The sequence below is a fragment of the Pezoporus wallicus genome, unplaced genomic scaffold (genome assembly GCF_028554395.1).
Source record: "Pezoporus wallicus isolate ANWC-B61680 ecotype Strahan unplaced genomic scaffold, APGP_CSIRO_Pwel_v1 contig_1583, whole genome shotgun sequence".
Lineage (NCBI taxonomy): Eukaryota > Metazoa > Chordata > Aves > Psittaciformes > Psittacidae > Pezoporus > Pezoporus wallicus.
Genome location: NW_026637266.1, coordinates 1,240,876 through 1,266,872, shown reverse-complemented (window position 1 = coordinate 1,266,872; position 25,997 = coordinate 1,240,876). Strand labels below are relative to the sequence as shown.

General features: G+C 41.0%; 1 long non-coding RNA gene across 1 annotated transcript in view; it reads left to right on the top strand.

The window, feature by feature from the left end:
* Positions 1-14,141: 14,141 nt before the first annotated feature.
* Positions 14,142-25,997, top strand: part of LOC130596692 (uncharacterized) — a 120,018-nt gene continuing 108,162 nt past the window's right edge. Inside the window, exon 1 of the long non-coding RNA XR_008971584.1 lies at positions 14,142-14,206. This is a non-coding gene — a long non-coding RNA (uncharacterized LOC130596692). The remainder of the gene's footprint in view (positions 14,207-25,997) is intronic.

Genomic DNA, 25,997 nt, shown 5'->3' with positions numbered 1-25,997 from the left:
TGTGAAAGACTTTTCCTATAATTTTGTCTTTGAATGATCTCCAACAGTCCCTCTGCTTTGCCTTCAGAGATTTAAGTTGGCAATGCTCAGTGTTGCTTTGAGTAGTGTCTTTGGATGTGAACTGAAGGTCTTCCTTGTGACCTTCCAAGTTGGCGTGCAGAGCGCTGTGCATGGGATACACTAAGGGGAAATAGAGTGGTGAGGCTTTGCATCATCTGGCTGCAGGCATCGGAAGTGCTTTGATTAGGAGCTTAATCTCCCTGTAGTGAGTGCAGAGACGGGCTCCTCGGAGGAGGGACTCGGAATACATAGACAGAAACCTACCTCTTTCAAAGTTTTTTGAGTTTTGGCATTGCAGTATCTGTAACATCCCTCCTGAAGATACTAAGACCTGGAAAACCTCCTTTTAGTGAAACTCCTGAAAGATATGGGACCTTTGAGAACTAATGAAGTTTATATATAAGTATATATATATATTTATATATACAAAAAAAAAGTCAAATAGCAAAAAAAAAAGGTATCTTGGTAACTTCTGTTTTCCTTATGCCACAGCATGCTGCCTACCAAGCTCACCAAGCTATATTACAAATGGAAGGTGGCCAGCTCTGTTCCTTGGTTGCCTTTGTGGATACTTACCCCTAGTAAGCATCACCGTCTGCCTCTTTCTCCACACAACCTTTGAACCTATCTTTTAATTTGAATTCAGTTCCAGGATTTTGGTAATGTTTAACTATCTTGTTAAAGATCTTAATTTAATCCGTATATTGTCTTTCAGTAGTAGTAAAAGCTGGCTAATAAGGAAGAAGTTAAACTGGACTAATTTTTCTGTGGTGGGAAGGGCTCGAGGCTTGCATCCCATCAGTGTTTTCCTAGACTGGGTCATTTAGAGTCCAGCTCCGTTTCAGGCTTTTCCTAGCACAGGGTGCTGTCAGCTGCTCATGTGGAATGCTAGTGAGTCTCCTGCATCTAGAGGACTGAAAGCATTTTGGCTCCAGCCTTAGCAAATGTTACTGATTTGTTTTTTTTCTTTTTTTTCTTTAGTAGATTAAACCTGTGCAAATATTAAGGTAACAGGATACTTGATGTGAAAGGAAATGAGTCAGTACAGGATCCACCTATGGCATACAAATAAAAGAAGCAAGCAGGTGGTTCTTTTCTGGCAGCATCTTTTTAATTGGTGCTGAAGCATAGGAACAGTGTTTTCACAGAGGCAGTATGTGAAACGGTTGATATGTTTTCTCATCTTAGGTGAGGATGAGAAAATACCAGGTAAGGAATTTCATCTCTCAATACTGAAAGCCAAGTTCTGGTTTTAGTTAAACCTAAAAAATTAAGCTGCTCTCCATGTATCACTGTAAAAAAGTCTACCTTGAAGAGATAGGAACAGGCTTTATAGAGAGATTTACAGAATCTTTATGCTTGGACAAGGATTAAACCCCTGCCTCTTTTCCCCCTGCAACAGAGCAGGGTTTATCTGTAACATTTATCTTTATGGTGTCAGGCTCTTTTCGGTGCTGTTTGGAACTGGGGAGTGAATGGGGAAAATGCTGAAACGTGTGAGAGGGCCTGAACCCAAAGGGTTTCCTGATTCAGGCTGAAGGCTCACCAGATGGAGGTTATTAAGCAATCAAATTGGAGAGTGTTTATCAGAGGTAACCAGACTTCTGAACTGCTTTAAGTTACCCTGTCAGGAGTTAAAGGTCACAGGTCAGATCCTTCGTCAGGTTTCCCTGCAATAAGCTTTCGAAGGTGAGAGCCAGCACTTTGCAAACTGCCAACATAAACATCTCCTTTCATATAATGCTGGCAAATGTCTGCATATGCAGATATATGCATATGTCTCTAATTACCCACACTTCTTTCAGGCTCAGAGTAAAAAGAAAGCCACAAAACCATATCTTTAAACACTCCAATATAAAACCATGGATCTCGGCATACCCAAACTCTGTAGAGTTTGAAAACCTTATCCCAATTTGGATTTTGTCTATAACACATATCTCTACTGTAGCCACAAGATCAGTATGCTCATGCCTTTTAGTAGTTATGCAAGAAAATACCCAGAGACAGATTTGTGTAATTAAAATCCTGATTACTGAGGGAATCAGCATGTGATGAGGCAAGAAATGGTGGCTAATATCTGATGGTATCTTGCAAAAAAAGAGAGCCCTAAAGCTTGAATTTGTTTAATGCTTATTTGGCTTCCCATATATGAATGATATTGATCATCTTTTGACAAGCACCACTGATGATAATGGGTAAAAGCAGGAGTGTTATTTGTTTTGCTTTGCATTGCCAAGCATGACATTTAAAACATGCTTCTCTTTAAAGGAATTAGTTTTAAACCTTTTAAGGAGTGTTTTCAGAGTCAAGCTTCTCAGGCTTCATTTTCCCACTTCTGCAAGACTAGGTGCTTACAGCAGCTGACCAGCTGTGATCAGCATCACCACCTGCTAGCAGGCATCTTCTCTAGTACTGCTGAAGGACTCCTCTGTAGCCACCACTGGCTTTGGTATACGTCTGTAAAAAGGGTTATACAGTGTGTTTAATTTCTGGAACGAGGGACTGGATTTTATGACCTAAAAATCCCTCTGAGAGCTAGATAGGCTTGTATATTGTTAGCCTTTCTTGTGAATTGGAAACTTGGTGAAGGAAAAGACCAAAATTACTTTATTCCCTCTGAAATTTCAGTGCTTCTGAAAATCACATCCATAGAGAGCTCTTGTTAGATCCTGACAAAGAATCCTTGCTTTTAATTAAATTCTAAGTATTTCTTGGTAGTGATTAGAGTTGTTTTAATTATTTCTGTAAGTATGATACCACTGGCTCACGCTGGAGCTTTTCAAAATGGATCTCTCCTATCTCGAAGGACAAATTGTATGCTCTGATGAGTGAACTCGTGTGATTTGGTGATACTTTAGTTAACAGATTAGTGTTTCTATGATTGTAAAGATTCAGCTGTCAACTTTCATTTACTTTTAAACCTCACTTTTCTTTTTATCCTGGGGCACTTTGGAAGTTGTTTCTTGTAAAATTGGAGTGATCCAAACAAAGAAAAGAAAATTAAAGAATACCCACAGTTCCCACAAGAGGTGTGGAAAACGTGGAGATTATTCAAGTTTTATTGGGGAAAAAAGAGCAAGAAAAAAAATGAAGAAGATAAACAATTCTAACATGTAGATCAAGAGGGCATCCCAGCTTGCAGAGAATATTGTGTAGACTGAAGATAGCATTCTGGTGCCTGTGTGGTGGCTATTACTTGCTGGAGCTCCCTGGTGAGCCATTCCCTGTCCTGCTTATCTACTCCCTGTTGCCCCAGACTTAGAACTGTGCAAAGCCCCTCCTGTCACACAAGCAAGGGGACCTGCTCCTGTTCTTTGATCAAAATGACAGCATTGCTCACATGAGGAACACATGTGGTACCATACAATGGAGCATGTGCATCTGTATTAGGTTGCCTGATCTGAGTTGCATGACAGTCCTTTCTGTTTCTGACTGGGGAATGATTGAGGTGGGATTCAGTGAATACCTGTAAGTGAGCAGTATGCATCTGGCCACATGATGAGGAAGGTGTGCTGATGTATACCCCACAAATGTGACTATTAGAGGCAGTATGTATTGATAAATTATCCACCTTGAATGTAGCCTAGTCACTAAATTTAGCATTCATGCTAATGGGTGTTAACATTTTAATCTCTTCTATCCTCAGAAAAAAAAAAGTGAATTAGTGAACGCAAGATAAAACCATCTTTCTTTGACTCATACTGTTTTGTGAAAAAAAGGCTTCAAAGAGCATCATTCTGTTTAGGTTTTCATAGATGGAACTATTACTAATTCATCCAACTCTTTCTAGTTCACAAGGAGAAGACAGAGAAGCGAAAAGACCTCATTCCAGCAGGATAACTGGGAATACAAGCAAGTATCACAAGTCCCAGGTGAGAATGCTGTTCTCCAGACATACAGCAGCTAGAAATGTTATCTCCAAAGCCATCCCTTGCCTGCTTGAGAATATCTCACCAGGGGCTGAAGGGCTAGTTCAGATGGAAACAAGAGGTTACTTGCATTGGCTAGTGAATTAGGCACGGTAACAAGACAACTTCTGCTCAAAACCACTTCCAAATGAAAAGAAAGATTTTGAAGAGCTCTCTAAAGCTGGTTACAGGTAATGCAAATGCTACAAGGTGCCATGAAATACATTAGGTGGAGCAGGTAGGGAAGTGGGATTTCTTCTTTAGCTAAAAGGCTTAGCTCTTGTGGAAGTGTCCTATTTCACTTTGCATTAGCTACTGTAGTGTCCTGATCCACTGGGTACTGATCCAATGCTGTTTAAGGGCTGGTCCACCATATTAATTCCTGTAATTCTTTTTTCAGTATCTGAAATTACTTTGTAATTGGGTGACAATTGCCATAATAACTCAGACTGTTCACACTCTGAAACATGGAATGTCTGTTTTCCTCCTGATACTTTCCCACTTCCCAAGTGCTCTTTTCAAGTGTTTCTCAGAGATCCTCTAATTGTCTACATGTCATAATTCCCCAAACACATTAAAATAAATGTCATTCCACCCTGCAGTATTTCCATATGTAACCTTGCCTGTAAAATAAATGAACAGAAATCAAATACTACTACCCTTATTCAACATTTCTGCTTCTTTTTAGACAACTTCAGAAAGGCTTTTATTATGTTAGCAATTTTAATTATTTATATCGACTTTATCTCCAGATCTGTGCTTCACCTCTTCTGGGTAAGTGCAGAAACCATTCATTCTTCTAATCCTCCTCCAGCTCATATCAACTTGTTTTTCCTTTTCTCCTTTTGATTTTTTTTTTTCATAGCCTTTTGTTTTCTTTTTTTTTCTTGCAAACCTTAACTGGCTCTGCCTCCTCATTTAGTTTCTTCCTCCTCCTCCATTTCCAATACAGATTATTCTTTGTCCTTGGAGCTTTGAGCAGTCCCACGTGAATACCTATCAGTTACTTCTGCTGCTTTGCTGACATGAGTGTTGCAGTATGCAGAATGGAAGAGTCAGCAATGCTTGGACCTTGATTATGAGAAGACCCTCCCTCTGCTACTTAAAACCTCCCTTGCAAACACTGGAGGGGAGGGGAAACACATGGTGGAGCTGATATATTAATACACATACAATAGCACCAATTGCCTGCAGGAGTAAAAAACCCTGAACACCTAACTTGAGAACAAAATTAATTTTAAAATGTAGGTCATATGCTAATGCAGCTCCCAGCGTAACCTGTGTAGCACCACCAAGCACAACATAGGAGTGAACTGTGCCTTCCTGGTTTTCTTTGCTCTTTTTGCTGTTTTCTGTTTGTATGCAGCTAAATCAGCTGTCAGAACCATTGACCACATTAAAGAGAGGATTCCTTCATCTAATGATCAATAACAATGTTTTGCATTATTCTCATGGTGGGGACGGTGGATACTCCTCCTTCATTGCTGATGTGAAACGGAAAGGAAGGATTTCTTCTATGATCATGTTGCTTGGTGGGCAGGCTGTGTCATGGGGGATGCTTGCTGAGCTACCTATTTTGTGCTCCACAGCAGTTGTGCCCAGATGCTCTGGCTAGGGGGGCTGGAGAGCTCAGACCTACCAGCAGAAGTAGTTGTGCTTTGTGGCTGCACCTGCATGCTGTGAGCAGACTTAGTGAGTTCACACAGAAAGATTTGATTTGCACGCACTTGGTAGACCCAGTGCTTTACTGAAACATTAGGCATCCCTTCTCCTGCGTGACCTTCACTGTTTGTCCATGTATGAAGTCTCTGACTGTTGGATGACTGCTCAGCTCTGAAGGGATGGTTTCTTTACTGCTATTGAAGCTGTGTGTTTACCACGTGGTTTAGACATTTGCAAAGTTCAGGACATTAAATGGAGACTGTGACAGATTTAGAGCTGCACAGTAAGAACTTATAAATACCATATGCTGACTTGGGTTATTGGGCTGTTTACTGCATAATTATTGTTTAATACAGGGGAATGGAGAGAAAGATGCAAGATAAGGTACTTGTCAAAAGTTTGAGTACTAGAGGGCAATACCAAAGCAAGAAAGAGGCAAAACTTGTCAAGAAAAACCAAGCCAACAAATGCAGAAGTGGCATTTGGGAAAAAAAAACACCAAAACAAACCCAAACCAAATCAAAAACCAAATACCAGAAGTGTCTTAAGAAAAGGGGATGGTTGGCTTTTGAACCCCTAGAGCACCTATCTGGTGAAAGGCTGAATATGGGTGTCTGAGGAAACTGAGCTCACCTGTGTTAGTGCCTGGAGGAAGCAAGCATGTAGACCTATACCAAACATATGTGCTCTTGCCTGCAGAGCCTGGTGACCTGTGTAGTGTGTGTTAAAATGGGAATTCAGTGATGCTAATTAGTATTGTAGGAGTTTATTTTTTGTCTCTTTTGGTTGTTAAAAAAAGTCATTGTAAAAAGACTTGAGTTTTCTTTTAAGATCATTTAAAACATTTTCCTTCACTTTTTGTATCAAAAGGCTCAAGAAATTACAAGTCAAGCAAGACATTGTTTCAGGCCAGTAAATTTCTTTTTTCCTGCCTCAGCTTTTCAACTCAGTAGAAAATTAAAGGGATTTGTGCAGGCCAAAGTATCATTTGGATCTTCCAGCAAACTGTAAGAGAATCAGTCCATACAGCTGTTTATAGTTGGTTATAGTTTATAGTTGGTCCTGTACTTTAAAAACTCCCTCCTCAAAAAGCTTACCACTGAAAATCCCCAAAGGCTTTAGGACTGTCCAGTCACTGCCATGTTGCAGTCTGATTCTGATGGAAGAGCTGGGAACTGAATCTAGTAAATAAGAGTAAAGTCTTTATCGAGCACTTCCACCCAGTATGACAAGTACATCAGCATATAATACATGTTCTTTATGTTGGCAGCACTGGGCTGCAAGCCACTTGGCTACCTGATATTCCAGCAGCTTTAGAGATGTGGCTCCTGCTGTGCATAGAACAGTTGAATTTCTTGGCAGACCGGTACAGCCCACCTTGATCTCCACGTGCTTGGATCTGGAGTGGTTTGGTATTACTGCTAGAATGTTCTAGCTGGCAAAGCAGGCACAGTTAAGCTAGCACGGGCATTGTAGCAGAAATCATGAAATTGCAGCAGAATCACAGAATACTGCCAGAGAAGATATAAGAAGGCTCCTTGGAGAAAAAGAGAAAAATAGGTAGAGGTGTAGTATTATATCATACGTAGTTACAACACAGGTTGCTGTTAGAGAAAGGACTCATTAAATCTTGTGTACCAAGGACACAGTCATTTTGTTGGGTTGCTTCTAGCAAAGATGAGCATGTGGCTCCTGGCACAAAGCATGTGAGGAGAACATAAGAATTCCACTATTTCCTTTTCGCTCCTGCAAAAAAATAATTGCTGCACTCATTTATTTGCGAAAGCTGGCTGCCTGGATAGGGTGGTACCATGAGGTGTTGAGAAAAGGCTTAGATGTTGTGCACTTGAATGGTCATTTTACTGAACGAACAACTGCCCATTTAAATGTCTGCTTAATTATAGTGGTGCCAATGTGTCCCATGCTTATAACAGTTGTGTCAGCATTTTTACAATAAACCTTCGTTACCTAAATTTTATATCTGCCTGTAAAATGTTGCTCTAGGCAGGTATGTGATGTATAAGATAGAGGTAGAAAAAATATAAAAATGTCCATTACAAATTAAATTATAAGCGGACATCATGATTTTGAAGAAAATATTGTAGCTTGGGCTTATCTAGCAAACTTGCAGTAAAGGTATGCCTGCTGTGGGGAAGAGCTTTCTTGTCCTGGAAAGGGTCGCAGCTGGCTGTAGTACTGCATGCTTCAGTCTGCTAGCCCTCAGTTGAACTGGTGATTACCACATCTGCTGTGATAGAGCCCTCTGACAAAGTCATTTCATGTCTCCAGTAAACTTCCATACCCTCAACTCTTGCATGAAATGGCATGGCACATTTTCCATCCCCTTTAGCTTCTTTTGTCTTTCACCTCTCTGCTTTTATCTTTTGTTTTTGGGTTTGGTTTTCTTTTTCAAAGTAAGCAAAACAACACTTCTTATGATGTCTCCTAACGTTGCAAAAATCCACAAATGAAAAATTCAGCAAACCAGTGCTACTGGTTCCCACACACCTATGTTTTTCTGCAGCTCTATGCTCTCTTTCTTAGAAGCACAGGTTTCAATGCCCTCTCAAGAGAGAAAAATCATTTAGAACAAGGAGGTCTTTCCCTGACTGGCTTTTCTAATCTGCTTGACTTTCCTGCCTCTATCTCAGCTGTCCAGGTGCTTCTGTACTTTCCTAAACCCAGCTTTGACTGGCTCACATCTATTAAAGGACCTGCTCATTTACAGCACTGGTGACATGAGGAAGTGCTATTGCCCCCATTTATTTGACTAAATATAGCCCAAATGAGATTTAATGACTTGCCCAAAGGAGAACAGCATGGGCAGGAAATGATTGAGTCTGATCTGTCATAAGGAAAAGATAACTTTCCTCCTTTTCTGGGTAACTTTGTTTTTAAAGAGGAATTTGGGAAAGATATTTCTAAAAAGCACTAACCAAGATGTTATACGAGAGTATCTTGTCATACCTTAATTTATAATCCCACAAGCTGTGTTTTCAGACTTTTACTTGGAGTTTAAATGCATGTTGTCAGTTTTGCTCATCCATTTTTCACATCTGCAGGTGTTCACTTTTGTTATGTTTGCGCAAATCGGGTATTTAAATGTCAAAAACTCTGATATGATCATGTCTTTGGTTCATCTTCCCCTGTTGAGGTAACTGCAGGGGCCTCTGATTATTAAGTAATGGGAATTAACAAGACAAATGTAAACATTTGTTCAAAGGGACTGTATTTGGAAACCTTAATTAGAGGGCATGAAGCCATTAAAGAGTAAAAGCCTGCGGGCCTGGGGCTGAAGGGGAATGCTGGCCTTCACAACTACAAGCCCAGCCAGTTTCTCTACTCTGAAGGGTTTATTTTTTTTCAGAGAAACAGTTGGAATAGTCCATTTTATTTTAGGTTTGTTTTTTTTTTTAATAGATAAGGCTGAGACAATTTTTTCCCTATACCCATTTTCAATACTTTATGCAACATCTACTTTCAGCAGGGACTTACAAATATACCCATGTGCTTCTTTCTGACATGTATGCTGGCTGTTGTTGAGCTGCTTTGAAATGCTCATTTTGTAAAAATTCTTGTGTTTCTTTGTTAAAATTCATGCAAGTAAATAAAGTATAATCTGCAAAAGCCAGAGATAGCTTTTAATTGTACAGGAACAGCACTGAATTTCAGTGGCTCGTGGCTTCTCTATTTTAAAGCATATTCTGCTTAACACTCTTCAGCATGTATCTTGCAGGCGTTTTTGCTGCTTTCAAAAAGCATGACAAAAGGGAGAATGAAAAAAAATATTTTTTTTTTGCCTTTTTTTCGCATTTCTCTAGGTTTAAAATAACAAAGAGAAACTCAATTGAAATATCCCTTAATGAGATGGGGGGGAATTGTTTGCTATTGGTATAATACATGTCCTAGTGTTGCTTTTGTGATTGTGAAATGGATGTGTAGTGGGCCTGTCTGGGATAGAGTTAATTTTATTTGTAAAAGCTTGTAGGGTTCTACGTTCTGGATCTGTGGTCAAAACAGTGTTGATAACGTGCCAGTGTTAGTACTCAACAGCGCTTATGCAGTGTCAAGGCGTTTTATGCTTCTTGCATTGCCCCACCAGCAGTAGGCTGGGGTGCGTGAGAGCTGCGAGGGGACACAGCTGGGACAGCCAAGCCCAGTTGACCCCAAGGGATATCCCATGCCATATGACACTGTGTTCAGCATGCAAAGCTGGGGGAAAGGAGGAGGAAGGGGGGCCATTCAGAGTTACAGTGTTCATCCTCACAAATAACTGTTGCGTATGCAGCTTCCGCTTTGCCTATTAAACTATCTCAACCCATGATTTCCACACTTGCCTTTGATTCTCACTCCCATCCCACTTAGGGTTTGTGGGAGTGAGGGAATGGCTGTGTGGGCATCAGCTACCCACCAGGGTTAACCCACAACAGGGCAGAAGCATGTCAAAGGGAAAGTAGGTGCTGGGTATTGTCAACCTGACTAATGAGAACCACCAGTAGGGGGCATGTGGTCAGAGACTGAAGTCACGTTTCGCAGCTCGCTTTGTGTTTTGCAAGGCTGCTTCTTTAGGGCAGCTGGAGAATGTTCGGAAGTTGAGGTAGGAGCATGACAAAAGGAAGCAAGTTGTGGATAAGAGTACAGCTGAGTATGGTTTGTAGAGGAATTGTCTTGAGCGAAAGGAATATCTAAGTTGTTAGAGTGCTCTTCAAAGAGGACAGCATGAATGTCCTTACAGTCCTCCCCTTGCCAAGTAAAGGAAATCAATCCAAGGCACTGCAAATGTGTGTCCTTACCTCCTGTAATCCACAGGGCTTTTTGGATGGCAGCCTCATTCTTTGAGAGCAGAGTGCTAATGTGCATGATCAGCTGGTGAGCTCTTGATCATCTTATCAATTCTTTACACCTTGTGTGTTTTTCTGCTGTCTTGGTCCAAGAATTAGATGCAGCATCTCCAAAGGCTATGCCAATGCTCTGGTTATGTTGTTTAAATAAAACACAGTCAAAACTCCTGAGGGTCAGAAACAGTTCCTATTGAAGGTTCCTATGGGATTAATATTGGACCCTTTGTTAGGGCCCGATCAATTAAGCTGTTAGCTTGGTCCAAGAAATTTACTGTCTGTGGCACAGTTGCAAGTCTAAGTGCTGATGCTGAATAAGGAGGACTGCCTGGGTAGCATTATGTTGCTAACTATACTGAGTGAATTCAGTCCCAGAGTGACTGTTTCTAAAATGCATAGTGGAATGAATTACAGCACCACTAAAGGGAATGAATTGGGTAAACCTACTTTGATGGCAAAATGGCTTCAAATACATGTCTCTTTGCTACTCCAAAAGGCTTCAGTGTATCTGGTGTGTAGGCTATGATCTTCACTTCTGCTCCACAGGGTATTCACCATCTTGTTGCTTGCTGTGTGTACTCCCTGCAAAGTTTCCTTTCAGGTGCTCTTGTAGTATTGTGCATTAGAAATTCACAAGGGAAATCCAGGAAGCAGTGCTTGAGATTTTCAAATGACAGGCAGATAGCTATTAGCAGTAATCCTCTTTCTGTATTCTCCAAAGAGCTCTTTGACAAGGGTGTGTGCAGGACAGGAAGCACTTGACAGTATTCAGCTCAAATCCTTCCACTGCAAATGAAGGAAGCAGAGACCCTCCATCATCCTCAGCACTGGTGCAGACAGCCTGCCCTGGGAGGCAATGTCTCCATAGTTGTATGTGGTGGGGGCCAGTCTCCTGCATCTTCCTAAAAGGCCACCCAGAAGTTATGTGGGCTTGGAGAGCAATAGACACTGAAAGTTATGGTCAGCACAAATCCTGCAGCCAAAAGCCCCTGAAACAACACTGAGATGAGCACTGTGTGGGGTTGTATGGGGGTTTTTTGATTCCCCCCCCCCCCCAGCATCCTCATCCCTCTTCTTCCCTTACTTGTGTGTGATGGATGGATGGCAGTGAAGTAGCTCTCCTGTCGCAGCTAAAAGGAGGGTGATCCCTACTTGGTCAGCTAAGTGCTTTCAAGTCCCACAGGGCCTACCTGGAGCTGTTGACAGCCAGAGGAAAAGGGGAGTGGGATTACAGAGGAAGGATGTTCTTAGTTTAAGAAGCTCTGCACCTTTGACTTGGGGGGACGACGACAGTATGGGTCAATGCTATTTCTATAGGACAAAGAATAGGTTATCCTGCTGAGGATGTGTAAGTGGGACTGGCAGTAAGGTCGTGTCTAGGAAATTAGAGATGTAAAGCTTTCTTTCGCAGAAGGAAGGCATCCAGTTGGCATGTCCATGTCTGACCATCAAAGAATCTCTCTTCCAAGGCTGTCTGTGACTTTCGGGCTGCATCTCATGGCTGTAGGAAGGATTACTTATTGTTTAAATACAGCCCCTCAAAACTAATGTGTAGAGTGAGAATTCTCCCTGTTCTGTTTTTTGTCCATAATGAACTTCCCAATGATTCTTAAATAAATTACCAGTTATGCATTTTCTTTAAATTGCATATTGCTTATCTGTACCTTTTATAGACATAAAAGGGAAGAAGTTGGCCAAGTGGGTTGGCTGTGGTGAAAACAACCTTTCTGTGTTGCATATGTATAAGTGTGTACTGTGGGCATGCAAATCCGAAGGAGTGTGATTGTACTTCAGCTGATGTCAATGAAGTTACAAATTATAAACAAAATCAAGATTTGTCTCACTGTGGCCTTCTTTGAATCCGTACTTCCTTGATCTATGGTTTTAGCTGATTTACAGTTAGTGACTCCATAATTCCAGACTTTTCTGCCAAAACCCATCAGCCTTCCCCATGAAGATCTAAGCTTTTATTTGGGAAGGAAATAATTTAGTTAATTTGCTGAATAAGTGTGTGGTAGTGTTTTGTGGGTAAGCCTAAGGGAGAAGATTAAAATCACAAAACACATTTGAACATCAGCTGGCTGTATAAAATACAAGACAATGAAAGTCAAGACAATGACAGCAACAATTTAATAGTTTATTTAAAAATCTCTAGCATTTTGCTACAAAACTGCGTAGTGATCTGGGCTCTGAAATGCTTGTGTGTACAATGGGTACGATAGCTTTTCTTATACCAAGACTTGGATTTAAACTGGAAGCAACTGGAAGAACATTACTTTGTAGAAAGTCTGAGGACGCTCTTCCCTTGTTTGCTGATCAGTCTAGCTATTGGCACATGTGAGCTCTTAATCTTAAATTACATCATTTCAAAGAAATCTGCACTCAACATTTGCATTAAAGGATCGCTTTTAAACAAATACTAGCAATAACCACACGATAAATTCTGGCTTTCCATAAGTTCATTACTGTCTGCTTCTGATTGCCCTGCTGGCATTGTATCATCTCTCTCATGACACAACTGTTGACTAAGGCTTGATGTTTCACACATGGAACTTTGTGAAAGTTTCACCAGACCACACAGCTGATTTGAGGAGCTAGCAGGTTTCACCATCCGCTGCAGGAAGTCAGTTTGAGAAACAAGGTGGAAAGAGACAAGAGGGTTCTGATTAAAAACAGCAAACCAAACCTAAGACAAAACCCCTTCTGTACAGAAGTAGCTAGTGAAATTAATGTTACTTTATGTAAATCCAGTAAGTGGTTGTGACCATAAAGTGACCAGAAGCATAGGAATAAGGCTGAAGTTGAAAGAATAGACAAGCAGGTCCCAGGAGTGTGAAGATACGTCATGTTTAGCATTTCCATTCTGTTTGGGTTTACATCATGAACAGCTGTGTGATCTGATCGCTGCGGGTGGACACCATCAATTCAGCTTTATCTTGTTCATATTCATAGACCCTTCTGTGAAATAACCCAATTTCAGCTTCAAGGGTGCTGCAAAAACCAGAAGCAGTTTGTTCTGGTGGTCTAGGAAAAGTAGCCCTTCTGAAGGAGAGAAATAAACTTTCCCTGCTTATAAAATTAATGAAATAAAGAAAAATGGGGCTTTGAAAAGCTTTAAGGGCTTTTGTAGTTGTCCTGGCTGTGGCTAGGTGACTTGGTACCAAACTAGAGGCATTCTTGAGGTTATCCTGGTAACATAAGATTTGAATTAGTGATGTTTAAGCCTGTTAAAACATAAATTGAGGTTGGGACCGCAACATTGCTTGAAATTGCTAGTAATAACAATGTCTCTGTATCTGTGGAGTCTGTTTAAAGGAGTATGATGAAAGTGGGGGGGGGGGAGGGGGGAGTGGAAGCTAAATACTCAGTTGCTGTCCCTTTCAGAACATTTGGGTATCTTAAGTTCAGCATGATGAAATCACAAACAGACAAAAAAAAAAACAAACCCTGACCAAAATCTGAAAGAGCTGGTTCTAAAGTGTTTAATTTAGGGATCTCAAAACATACTTTTACTGTATGTGGTATTGCAGTCTCTGTGTTCAAAGCAAGTCAAGCTCCTAAATCATATTAGTTCATTGATGCGGTCACCTCTCTGTTTCTTTCCTGAAAACTCAAGGCTCATGGCATCACACTTTATAATGAAGACTGAAACTTTTTTTTTTTTAAGCAAAGAAGGACTTTTACAGAATCTTTTAACTCCAGAAAAGGCAGTAAGAATCTTGAAACATAGGATTTTCAGTACTATGTATTATATGCTTCCTCATTTTTGACCACAGGGTAAGCATGTTTCATCTGTCTGTGATGGGCAAGTTGAGACAAGATGCAATGGTGTTATTCCTCCCAGGATCCCAGCATGAGGACAAACCCCGCTATTCCTCACTCTGTTCCCGTTGCATTGGCCAGTGAACTCTAAAGGGCTCTACTGTGCTTAACTTTATGATGCTTTTAGTTAACTGCTATCAATCTCTTTGGGGTTTTATCTTGGTTCTTATGGTGCTTACTGTGGTTTAAACTATCAAGATTCAGAGTGTGTGCAAGTAGTATTTTGTAACTGAAAGGTGTTTTCCATTTCCATCTTGTTCATAGTCCTTGAATTAAGTCACCATGGAAAAATGCCAAAAAATACACCCTTATTTTTTTGGCAAATAAATGTAAAAAACTTGATGCCTCAAGCATATTACATGCTTTGCAGGAAATTCCCAGCCTCTTACAACAAAGAGACAGCCAGGCACTGTATCAGCTTTTCAGAGCAGATCAAAATTGCAGTTACTTTCAGGGATTGTGCAGCTCAATGTCAGAGCTCACCTTTTTGAGTACCATTCACATGCACCCATTTCTAGATGCCTGGTATCCAAGATGTATTCTGTGGCCACTGTTTGACGGGCACTATCACATGAGCCAGATACCCATAGCAACTTCAAAATGCTAAGAACTAAAGTAAATTGACAAATACAGATGCACATGTATCTCGAACTGGAGAGCCCAAGCCTATAGCATGTTACTGAGGTACTATAGTATATTTCATTAGTAACAAGAGCACTTTTTATATTGGAATATTTGAATGTGTTTGAGGTGAAATTCCATTCTACAACAAGGAATTTAGGAGTTGTCATCCTATTATATGAAGACTATTTGATGTGTATTGATATAGTGTGTGCTGATAAACCTAACTGCGTTTTCATGAAAAGTGTTTTATGTGGGATCAGGCTGTGTAAAGCAGAATCACCCTAGACAAAGGGCTGAGCCTAGAAGACATATTATTAATAGTTACTTGTGTTCTAGCAGAAAGATGTAAATTGCCCAATTCATGTTCTCATATCAATACATTAGCCTTCAGTGCTTGTGTCTGGCATGCCAGTAAAGTCATGGGAAAAGGGGTTCCCATCTTGAGGTGGTGCAGCATACAGCAAGGACATATGTACGATCCCCATGGCAAATTAAGAGGTATTTGGCCTTGCTTGTCTCCATTCTTTTCCTCTTCAGTTACTATGGTCTGAAGGATGGGATTCTCCCAAGGGAGACACAAGGCATTTGTGGTGTACCAGGACCAATCTCCTTTAAACAGGCTTCAAACCAAATTAAACTCAACATCTAAATAGCTGTGATCTCGGGTGGTGGTGGTGGAAATAATTAGAGCCAAATCTGGACCTCCCAATTCAAATCCCAAGGACAGCTTAAAACAATGGTTGTACGTGGACTGTGACTGGTACTTAGGATGTAGGCTGCTGGCTCTTTTTTGCTCTTCAGTCACAGTAAGAAAAGCTAGGGGCAGGACTTCTAACCTCATAGAATAGCTAGGTTTGGAAAGGACCTTAAGATCATCTAGTTCTAACCCGCCTGCCATGGACAGGGTACCTCACACTAGACCATGTTGCCCAAGGCTCTACCCAACCTGGCCTTGAACACTGCCAGGGATGGAGCATTCACAACTTCCTTTAGCAACCCATTTCAGTGCCTCACCACCCTCACAGTAAGGAACTTCTTCCTTATATCTAACCTAAATTTCCCGTTTAAGTTTAAACCCATTACCCCTTGTCCTGTTGCTGCAGTCCCCAATGAATAGTCCCTCTCCAGCATCTTTGCAGGCCTCCTTCAGATACTGGAAGGCTGCTATGAGGTCTCCATGCAGCCTTCTCTTCTCCAGGCTGAATAGCCCCAACTTTCTCAGCCTATCTTCATACAGGTGGTGCTCCAGTCCCCTGATCATCATTGTGGCCCTCCTCTGGACTTGCACATCATCCTTTCATGTCATTTGCAGATAAAAAAATTCTGATCAGCAGCTCTGTAAAGCTGGTACAACAGGATCAGTGGGCTGTAGTTCATGCCACAACTGCAGGCAACCATTGCACACTGGCCTGGACTGGTAAGGCACATCCCTGAATGCTACCTTTTTTTCATGCTGGGGACATTTTTTGGGAAAAGCTGACCAAAGGGAAAAGTTATTGCACACTCTGTGAGTCTGACTGAAAACTCCGTAACTGCTTTTAGTGCTTTTATGCCCTCTGGAATTCCTAGAGCAAGTTTTTCTTGCCTTATGGATGAAAGAGGTGCTTGGATGTCCCAGAATGCATTATTTTCCTCAAGTCAAACGTTTTGATCAAGATGGAGTTAGTTCTATTTTCTCCTCCTGTTTACCTGTACTGTATTTCATGTGATGGGGCACCATGGTATCACATTGTGATGTGGGAGCGTAATTTCCTTCCTCCTCCTTAGGATCTGAACACTTCCATTGTATGCTTGGATTGCACATTCTCACTTCAAGCTGCTTTTTCCCTGCTGCAGCTTTTTCCCTGCCACAGCTTTTTGAAGATACTGGTAAAATTTGGACTTTTAGCACATCTTGTAATGTATAAATTTATCAGATAAATGTGGATCTCCTGTAGAGCCTAATGATGTAAAAAAATAAACCGTGAAAGCAGTGCCAAGTTCAGTTCATGAACATTAGTAGTTTTAATGGCAAGAGTTTATGGTGGAAACCTTTTGTGGAAGGCTCATGTCACTTAGACACAAATAACTGTAGTGACAGTACAAAATTACCGTTGACTTCAACAGGGTCAGGATTTAAAGCTTTAGTTTCAAAAAGCGGTTGAGAACTGAGTTACTGCTATATACCGGTGTGATCGGGAACCTAGATTCATAGCTTGAAAAATTAGTTGTGCAATGTAGCAAAAATATTCAGGAAGCCTCTGAAAAACTTCCCTTTTCACTCACTTTTTATTCTCACTTATTTGATAGCCTGTGGAGTACTGCCTGTCAGTTATCCGTGTAGGAATGCCTAAAAGTTTGAGACTTCTAGAACTTAAAGTCTGGAAATCATTTTATGGCTCTAAAGTCAGATTCTGCTGTTACTCAATATTTGTGTGGAGCCACAGGTGATTTACGTGTCCTCTGGCCCAAAGATATTGCAATCTAAATTAAACTCTACAAGACAAGATACTAGGGGAGATAACAGCAAGTAAGGAAATGGAGGAGGAATCTGCTGGGCAGGTTTATGGGCTGTTTGGGAAGTACCTCTATGTAGCATGTCAAAAACTTTTTGCATTTTTAAAAGTAGGGCAATGATTAGCCTGTTATTATGTGGAACAGCGTTGTGGATTACAGAGCTATAGGAAATAGTCTTAAGGAAGGAGTTGCGTGAAGCCTGTGGGAGCAGATCCATAATAATCAGACTGTATGCTGCAGAAATAAATATCCTATTTGACTAGAAAGCCTAGATTTTTTTTTTTACCTCTGTACTGAAATGGAGCAGTGCACTGCTCAGAAGCACTTGAATCTAACAAAGCACCCCCACACCTGGGCTTTCTCTTCTACTTGCTTTTGGAATTCAACCATGAGCTAAAAAAGGACGCTGTCCCCTCCTGCTCCAGAAGCAACTGAAAATAAGTGTAGGTCAAAAAAATAATGACCAGTTTTTTGTTGTTTACTGGTATTTGTTTCCTTTTCTACCTTCTGCTTTTGAAAAATCTGGATTTTGAAAGACTTTTTTCTTTCTCCCTTTTCCCCCTTAAGCCCTCTGCTGCTTTGCTTCTTTTTACTGTATTCTTTACATTAGCTCAGATTTTCTATAGCAGTTACAGGCTTTTGCTCTTCCACGTTTTTGGACTGATGTTCTTGAAAGATCTCACCTCTAGAAATGGCATTTCTTGAGGAAACTGGCAGTTTTACATTTCTTATTCAGCATACCAGGAATTATCTGGACTGGGCTAACACTCTCAGTTACAAGGCAAGACCAGTCTCTTAAAGCACACACATAGCGTTCAATTTTAATGTTGTCTTGTAACTATCTGAAATTCACATTATGCACGTTTCTATTTCATCAAGCATGTACTCTGCCTTGTAATCGTGGATGCTTGCGAAGTATCAGTCTTCAGCCAGGGAAACATCTTGGACATTTTTTAAATCAAAAAATTGCTAGTTTCATCTGAAAAAGATGCATGTAGAGATAAAACAAAATAATTACCATAAAAGATGTCTCTAGCCTGGGATCAACAATGATTTGGCCAAATTGTGCCTATAAACAGATCCAAAGAGATTTCCTAAAGCACTGAGCATTGTTGCCCATAGAAGTGGGTGCTTCATCCCTGGCAGTGTTCAAGACCAGGCTGGACAGGGCCTTAAGCAACCTGGTCTAGTGGAAGGTGCCCCTGCCCATGGCAAGGGGGTTGGAATGAGATGATCATTAAAGTCCCTTCCAGCCCAAACCATTCTATCATTCTGTGATTTTATTTCTGCAACAGATGTGACTGGGTTAACTCCTTCTCTATTGTTGACACTGATTTGCTTTGACATCTTACGTCTCTTACTCCAGAGTGTGTATGTGCAGTGTGACATATGATATTCCCAACAGCTTGACCCCTTAACAAGGGCATGATGCTCCACAAGTTAAATGGAAAGTTTGGGTAGTTTATCTACTTTGTTCTTATATCAAGGCAAGGTTTAATATGAAATTCTACTGGAGGAAAGGAATATCTTACCTGTCACGTAAGAAATCAAAATGTAAGAATGTTTCTACTTTATTTTCATAACAAAAAAAAGTTTATTGCTGACTTGCAGTGGGAGTTTTCCATTACCCTGAAGTAAGTATCAGCATAATACTCTGAAATAATTTTCTGGTTCAGGCAAGTTGGCTTTCCATTATTTACTGGATGATACCGCTTTTCTTATTCACTGTTAAATCCTATTTGGACTTCTGGGCTCAGGGTGCCAATTTTGGCTAATCTGACACATTCATTTTGCTGTACTGCAAAATATACAAAAAAATATGCCCCTGGCCACCCTAGTTGTGCTAGGCTCCATCAGAGATACTGCAGAGCCAGGCTGGCTCTCCTGGGGGATGCAGCCCAGGGTAGGGGAAGGGAAAGGAGGCTAGAGGGAGACAAAGGTGACCTCAAAGCAACTTCATCCCCTCTGTTTTCCCGCTGCTCCTGCAGCTTTTGTAGGAAACATGATTCTTCGTGCCCAGTGAATTGGCCCAAAGTAGACTTGAAATGCATGTGCTATGGCACTTTGTTTATGTTAAGCATACCTCTGGTATGCTTTTGTGGTGGGGCTTCATGGGAGCTTGCACAAGACAGCTTGTGGTTGCACTATGCAGGGGAATCAGCAGTAACAAACATTCTGATTGTTTGACTTACGGATAGGAAGAACTCAGTCATTTATAACTACACTGGCAAAACTTAGAGAAAGGGCATAAATCGTGTTCTCTGATGAAGGTTTTTGTGGAAGCTGCTGTTTGCTAAGGGTGTAGAGCCAGTTAGCCATGCTGTACCTCTCCCTGTGCTAGTAGATGAGCGGATGATGGCGTGTGCATGTCTTGCTTTTGTACCACATTCTCAGTTTTTTGAGTGTGGATTAAAATTCCCAGGGCCATCAAAACGCCATGGGTTGCCTGGATGTCCCTATGAGGCCAGTGAGTTCTGTGGTGGGCTGCAGGCTAGAGCACTGCACACCATGACTCCATTGCTGCCTCCTCACCTGGGTTTTCTTTTGACAGGAAGTAGGTGGTGTTGGATGGACTGCATGCACTCAAGGCTCCTTGGTATTTGAGGGGAAAATGTGAATCTGAAGCTGGGAAGTTCTCTTCAGATCCCCAGTGTAGTCAGACCCACTGAGACCAGAGTTTGACCAGCTTTATTATACTATCCTTGGCAGAGCCTTGTAGATGTAGGAAGGAGCCACTCACTGCTCAGGGAGCATGAAATACGAGCACAGCCAGGGGTTTTTCTCTTCCTACTGCTTCTGCTTGGAGCAAAGCAGCATTGTCCTAACTCATAATTTATGGCTGTTCTTTATAGCAATAAAAGAAATTAGAAAGAAGCTTTTTGGCACCATTTGCTGACGTTCTTTCTCGTAACACAGTCAAATGATTCATAATTAGAAAGCATAGTGTACTGTACTCACTCTCGTCTGTTATACAGAAACTCATTAAGCACCATGCATCCAAGTGCACTGTTTTATGTAAACAAGACCTCCGAGAGAGATATAGATGTCCGATAAAGATGAAAAGGAAAACAGACTAATACCAGGCCACATTAATAATAGCCATGTCATGTTCTTAGAAAACAAAAGTCATCCGCTGTGCAATTATTGCACATTTCACAGCAGGAGGAGGGCAAGGTAAAGAACAGAGATGTATGCAGAAAGGTCAGCTATGGATTTGAGATATAAATGCTTTAGTTGCAGCTGGGTTTGAAACTGCAAGATTTATCTTCTGTGATGATAATGTGTTGTGCTCCCAAGTGTTTAAGACTGGTATTTTGTGAGTGTTCTTTACTGAGACCTTCAGGATGCAGTTATATTTCACATATAACTCGTCTAACCTTCAGCAAATGAAGCTGACCAAATTTGTTGTCTTATGTTTGGGTAGGGTTTAGATTGACAATGCATTATCTGTGGCCTCTGCTGTTAATTATGTTTTTAAATGGACAGTTCAAGTTTAAAACTCTTCCTCTGCCTGTGTCCCCTGGTGGTGCTGTGTGCATGGGTCAAGCTCTTCCTTCCAAGGGGCAGAAGCTCTGACCACCTCAGCCTCTCAGCCCTGCCATGTTCTCTGTGGGTTTTGGAGGGGTCAGCCCTCCTCAGCTGACATAAAATTTTGCTGTGCTCTCTTCAGGCTTTTTTTTTTTTGCCTCCTCTTGTGTGTGCTGTGATTCTTGTTTTTGAATATCAGAAACCAGAAAAGGTACGTGAGAAAAACTGCAAGTAGAGATGGCTTGGAGAGGCTTTCAACCCAGTTTTATGGAATGGAGAGAATGAGGTTTTCCTTGTGATGAGTCCTTCAGTTTGCTTAAATAGCCAAAAGAGAAGACAAATCCCCAAGCTCCACAACCTGTTGGAAATCATCAAACTGGCATAACTTGAAGCAGCCAGGTCTAAAGACTTTAAACACCTGTTTGCTATCTGCAGTTTAATATATAAAAGTTATATAATATGAATATATACATATGCATATACAGATGCGCTTAGTAAAATAACGTGCTTTTCTTCTGCTAAGAAGCGGGGTTTGGGGCTTGACCAGTTTGAGAAGATACTTGGGACTTCCACAACATGACTTGCTCCATTCAAAAGTAGCAGAATGTAACTTAAAATATGTCATTAACAACTGTTTGCATTATCCACATAAAGCAACGTAAAGGGCAGACACTTGCACCAAGACTAGTTAATCATGCCAGAAGTATGCTAGCTTGAATTTTAACAGAGATTATTTTAAAGGCATAGTTTATATAAATATTTGTACTAGTGTACTTATACGAACTGAGCCATCTTGACTTTTCCCACAGATAATCATATAGACTTGGTGAAGTATAGGCTGTAGACGCTTATGCTATGCCTTTCACTTCACTGACAACAGTTCTCCTGTGTAACATAATAGGCCTGATTATCACCAGTACTGAAGCAAATGGTTCAGCCTCTTTGAATCTTTCTCTCCAAGATGTTTTCTGAATAAAGTGGTAGTTTCTTCTCTGTTCTGTTTTCTACAGTTAGTGGCTGTGGCTGATGCTACATGATCATGATCAAGAGTTCCTAGAGCTCAGTCTTCCTGTATATGCTTGCAACTTGCACTCTTCAAAATAATGATTAAACTTAATTTAGAGCAATTTTGCCATTAAAATATGGCATACTGAATATGACTATGATTTTAGCCAGTCCCTTTCAATGCCCTTCCAGTGTAAATGACCTGTTGCTTGTTGAATTTTGTTACTCTCAAACTGTTGCTAAGATTTTTTTCTATCTGTTAAGTTTTTGACAGTCTCTGTAGAACTGACTATGGTGCTCTTATCTATCAAAATATTTTCTGCTTGTCACTCTTTCTGCATCTCTATGGTCAGAGGCCAATGGTTTGGTAACAGCAGTGACAAAAGGTTCTTGATAAAATTGCAAAAGTGTCTGCTTATCCCCTGGAGCCAGGAGGGTCCAAACTCTGAAAACATTCAGCTTCAGGGATCCTCTGTTTTCACATTTGGTCTCAGAATAGTTCTTTATTTAAGAACTGCCCTGTAATACAATTGTGGATGGGAATCACAACAGAAGGCTTACCTGCAGCTCATGTATTTTCTGCTATTGAAGATGCTTAAGCTATAGATTCTCAGCTGTTATACAATTTTCCAATAGAAACCCACTAGATTTCTTCTGCTCCCTCTGAAGGACGCTCAAGGAGATAATGAGCTATTGCCGGAGTTGAGCAGAGATAAGGTAAAGTTTGCTTAGTACAAAAGTACTGTGCTAGTGCTAAATGACTTGTGGACAGTTCTGTTCTACACAGTCCCTCAGTTTATATGTGCTCAGTTTGCATATAAAACTGTATTTTCTAGCTGCTGGCCTCCAAATCAAATGAGATGCCAAATGAGATTCACAGAATCACAGAACCCCAAGGGCTGGAAGGGACCTCAAAAGATCATCTAGTCCAACCCCCCTGCAAGAGCAGGGTAATCTAGAGTACATCACACAGGAACTTGTCCAGGCGGGCCTTGAATATCTCCAACATAGGAGACTCCACAACCCCCCTGGGCAACCTGTTCCAGTGCTCTGTCACTCTCGCAGTAAAGACATTTTTCCTGATGTTCACATGGAACCTCCTATTCTCCAGTTTACACCCATTGCCCCTTGTCCTGTCACTGGACATCACTGAAAAAAACCTAGCTCCATCATCCTGACACTCACCCTTTACATATTTGTAAACATTGATGAGGTCACCCCTCAGTCTCCTCTTCTCCAAGCTAAAGAGACCCAGCTCCCTCAGCCTCTCCTCATAAGGGAGATGTTCCACTCCTGTCATTCCCAGGAAGTCTGACTCAATGAAGGTGTGCATCAGGTGAACACACCGAATAAGGGTAAGCTTTATTCTCCCAGTAAATGGCATGCCAATTTTCTGAAGTGGCTGAGAGCCATCGAGCTGGTATCCTGGAGAGCCAAGGAAGGGGAAGCAGTGGGCACAGTTCACCAGCAAGAGATGATTATGGCCTCAATGCGTAAGCAGGAAAGGAGAACATAAAACTGCATGACAGAGAAACTTAGCAATACTGTCCTCTGCCCTCTCTGCTAACTTGCTTCCTTCTACAGCTGCAATTTTGGACTGACAGGAATTACACGATGGCTGAGCTTTGTTCCTCGTCATGTGATTCATCCTCAGCTTGAGTGCACTTGAGCTGCTAGCAAACTGCACATACTCAGAAGGCAGAGCTCAACAATCCTTGCATTAGCTTATGTTTCTGCTTATGAGTCTCATAATGCAGGAACCACCTCAATGGAGACAAATTATGCCAATGCTCAGTGTTTTTGAAAACCTTCCCTAGTCCCTGGCATATTCACTTTTTCACTCTTCCAAAAAGTAGCTGACACACTTCTATGTCTTCCTCCCCTTTTTTGCTTTTATTCTTCTTCTTCTCTCTTTTCACTCTTCCTGTGTTTCTATCTTTATGCTGATTGAATATCAGTGATACACAGATTTTGGCCTAAGTTTGATGAGTTAGATATTGAGGATTTGGTCTGTTTATTAAATATCCATGGCCCAGAGGTTTTTTTTTTTGTTAATATCTACTGATAAATTAGGCACAACAAAAATATTAGAGATGATGGGTTGCTGTTATTTAAATGCAATGATAGGCACATAATAGGAAAAGCATAAATTTCACATTCTGAATTCTTACAGACATAGTCAAGTAGGTTGATGGAAAGGTTATGAATTAAGTACCGAAAAGGCAAAAAGTTGATTGCTGCTGTGGTTTTTATTTTTTTTAATTGTTTGCAAAGATTGAGGCAGCTCAAAGTTACCAAAGTGCCGATGTTTTCTAATGGAAGAACTGAAGCACTCCATGTGCCTTTTGTAAGTATCTCCAGAGGATTTACTTCAATCAAAAATCAAATGTAACTTAGAGTAAGAAATGCTGCATGCCCATAAGATCCAACCACAATGGAGTTAACAATGAATTGATTTTATGCTAAACTGTGTAACATCCCAAACCAGCAGCAGAATTCAAAACCACTTCTACAATGGGAAACATTAATGCAGCTGCCTCAATAGGATTTTTTCTCCCTCTCTGAGGTTGGAGGGTGGTGTACGTTTCAAAAGACATGGGCTCTACTTTTGCCAAATCGTCATTTTGCTTGCAAGTTTGGAGGCCAGAAAAATCATTTAAAAAAGGAAGGAAAAGAGGTCATGTAATGGCAGCAGAACGGCCCCTTCGTACATGCTGGAAGGCACTTGGCACAAATCACACAGCAGCAGAAATGCATCTCTGGCAGCTTTTGTGGTGGCCCTTGGCCCCTACCCCAGGCACTCTCTGCTCCCTGTTCTGTTGACCAGTCTACTGTGGAACAAGTGAATTTCCCATCCAGTGAGCTAAAATCAAAAAATTGCTGCATGATTGATGGTGTTTTGCTATGAATCATGCAGATTTTCAAATAAAAATGGGAAAGCAAAAAATAATTGGTCAGCTTGTAGCTGGGAGGTGGTACTTGTTCGAGATATACACAGATTATACTTTTCTCTACTAGTGCAAAAATCCCAACAAATGATCTGAAAGAACAACCAACACTGGGGTGAGGGTGTGTGTGTGCGTGGTGTGCCTGGTAGGGTTTCCTACCCCTTCTTGCAAAGCACAGGCCTTAATGAGTTCCAGGGGGACAGTGGCTTGTCAATCACAATATACTTTTCAAGTAATCGTCATCTCTGCCCCATCACAGAACCACAAGGCATGAAATAATTAGAAAGCCCAGAGTAACTGCTCTGTTTTACAAGAGCAAAATCCTTGTGTGGATCATTTACATAAACTTGTCACTTCCCATTACGGTTCTAATGCAAGCTGGGTAATAATCGTGGGACCAGGAGAGGGGAGGTCAAGGTATGATGCTCCTCCATGTTTGAAGCACAAGGTATGCATGTGCCCAGCTTTCCATCCCCCACTGAATTAATGTAAAGTATCTTTTATTTTCCATTAAATAAGAACTATTCATGCTGCTATGGTAGCAGACCATGTGCAGCCTCTTCTTCTTAAGAGAGAAAAAAGGCTTTTGCGTCAAGCCATTGTTAGAGGAGAATTCACTTTGAGGAGCATTTCAAAGCTGATCCGATAGGGGAAGGAATAATGTTAAATATTTGGTATGAAATATTTATAAGATGCACACATGAGCATCTGACAGAGTAGCCTGGAAAATACACATTCTCATCTTTGACAATTTTAGCTCTTTCTGTTTGAATGAGAGGATGGAGAGGCGTGTGCATAGTGAGAATTGTGTATGTGTATAAATGCATCTAAACACGCACACGCATACACACATGCAGAGGCAGACACACTTGCGTACAGACGCCTGAATGGGTTGATGGGATTTAAGGCAATCTGCATCTGAATGCTGCTCTCCAAAGATGGTAGCAATAAGGGTTTGCTGAAGTCTGTTTTAATCACCGTGAATGAGAAAGCTCTGCACTAACACCTATTGCTAGGGGCATCCACAGAGGAGTGGAGGTGATGGGTGCTGCTGTTGCTGTTTTCCAGCAACCATTTTGTTGGTGTTATTCACAACTGTCCTAGGG